This window comes from Aplysia californica, unplaced genomic scaffold, assembly GCF_000002075.1.
Source record: "Aplysia californica isolate F4 #8 unplaced genomic scaffold, AplCal3.0 scaffold00054, whole genome shotgun sequence".
NCBI lineage: Eukaryota > Metazoa > Mollusca > Gastropoda > Aplysiida > Aplysiidae > Aplysia > Aplysia californica.
In genome coordinates this window covers 225,846-227,487 of record NW_004797324.1, presented here as the reverse complement: position 1 = coordinate 227,487, position 1,642 = coordinate 225,846, and the positions used below count along the sequence as shown (strand labels likewise).

Here is a 1,642-nt window from a genome sequence, read left to right as displayed (position 1 = left end):
CAGCCCAAAAAAAGGGGGGGAAAGGCAGGAAAATAAATTTCTTAAATCCTTCACCAGAGCCCTCCAAAGGTGAAAGTTTGTCCCCTGTAAAGTTTTTGATTTAAACCAGGTGAGTTTTGGAAAATGCAGGTCTCGTCTTCTGCACCCCTCACTATTCCCTTGGGCGGCTGATACATGCGTGTATGCTTCTTTCACAATCTGTCTCGCCGATGGCGTCTGTAGTTCTGAGGTTAAGCCTCCGAAGTACGTGGTGTTACGGCTTATCCTTTGACGCAAATGATGGGGAGTTGATTCTCTCGTGGGAAATGTATTTTGTAAGGTGTCTCCGCTTTTTCCGTAAAATCCACAAAGCCTGAGTTGAGAGTTGGCATGGCAGACAAGATAAGGGCAATGTGTCCTCTAAATTGTGTCGATGGTGATGTAAAACATTTATGTTTTTTGTTGTTGTTTTTTTTCTAACCAAGTGGTTAGAACACCGTATTTGTTGTTTGGACAGTTTTTATTTTGTCTTTGAAGGAATATTCTGGGAAAATACAACGTTGTCTACTTTTTCTCTTATTTGTTCCATGTGCAACAGGGGGTCTGGATCTGGTAAACGTCTGTGAGCATTCTCTCCCTCTCCCTCTCTCTTTCTCTCTCTCTCTCTCTCTCTCTCTCTCTCTCTCTCTCTCTCTCTTTCTCGCCCCCCCCTCCTTCTTCTGAGCCACTCTAAATGCTCTCAAACTCGTTTGGCGCACTTGTTCTGTTCAGTCCTTCTGGGTCTCCTAACAACTTCATCTACCCAACAGGTGCACAGTTATTTCATTTCAAGAAATAACTGCTCTCCAATCTCCACTTGTATGTTGACCTGAAACGAAACAAACAACTCCGAATATGAACAACAAACTAGACAAACACACCACGAATCAGCGTCGTCTTTATCATGCAAACTCTTTTCTTCCCTACTTTTCTTTCAGACACCGGAGAACCTTTTATATAAGCTATAAAGGCATTGGTCTTCACAGAAAATTCACCCCAGGTGATAAAAGTGTTGGGCTGGCAACCGTTGCACAAAAGCACAAAGGTCTGCCATGGTTTCTTTCAGTCTAATGCCGTCTCCTATGTCCAGTGAGGCGGAATATTTCTGGGGGTGGAAAAGGGGGGAAGGTATTCTTAAGCTGTACTATTCCTATTCCACGCACCATAAGAGATTCTAGCACTTGCTGCGTCGTCATTGAGGTGGCGACATTGCTAGAGGGAGAACTGAAAAGACAGGAAGAATCTTGAATGAGATTTATGTAAACCTCAAACGTTGAGGAAAGGTTTAAGAGGCATTATTTTCCCCCAGGGAATAATCAACTTCAGTGGCTTAAAAGGTAACGTGGAATTCCTTTTTTAAAATATTGCATATTAAGTTTACATGTTTTCTTTAACGTATAATGAACTCGACAAAATTATTCTGGGATTGCTCCTACGTATATATGGAACTTCAAATTTTAATGCGCTCAAAGCATTCTTTTTTATGTATATATAATACACCCCAGTCATCCCTTATGGCACAACAAATAAAAAAGAGCCGTACGGTAAGACATTTAGAGAGGCAATAGTCCTTCGTAACACACACACACACACACACACACACACACACACACACACACACACA

General features: G+C 41.9%; 1 protein-coding gene across 3 annotated transcripts in view; it reads left to right on the top strand.

Annotated features, from left to right (window-relative positions):
- Nucleotides 1–1,642, top strand: part of LOC101863798 (transmembrane protein 26) — a 53,226-nt gene that overhangs the window by 19,315 nt on the left and 32,269 nt on the right. Inside the window, exon 1 of one of the 3 annotated variants that reach the window (XM_005092847.3) lies at nt 738–1,355. The exons of the other annotated variants lie outside the window; for them this stretch is intronic. The gene's annotated coding sequence lies outside the window, so the exon portion shown is untranslated. Of the gene's footprint in view, nt 1–737; nt 1,356–1,642 lie in introns of those variants that run through there. 3 annotated transcript variants of the gene reach the window in all.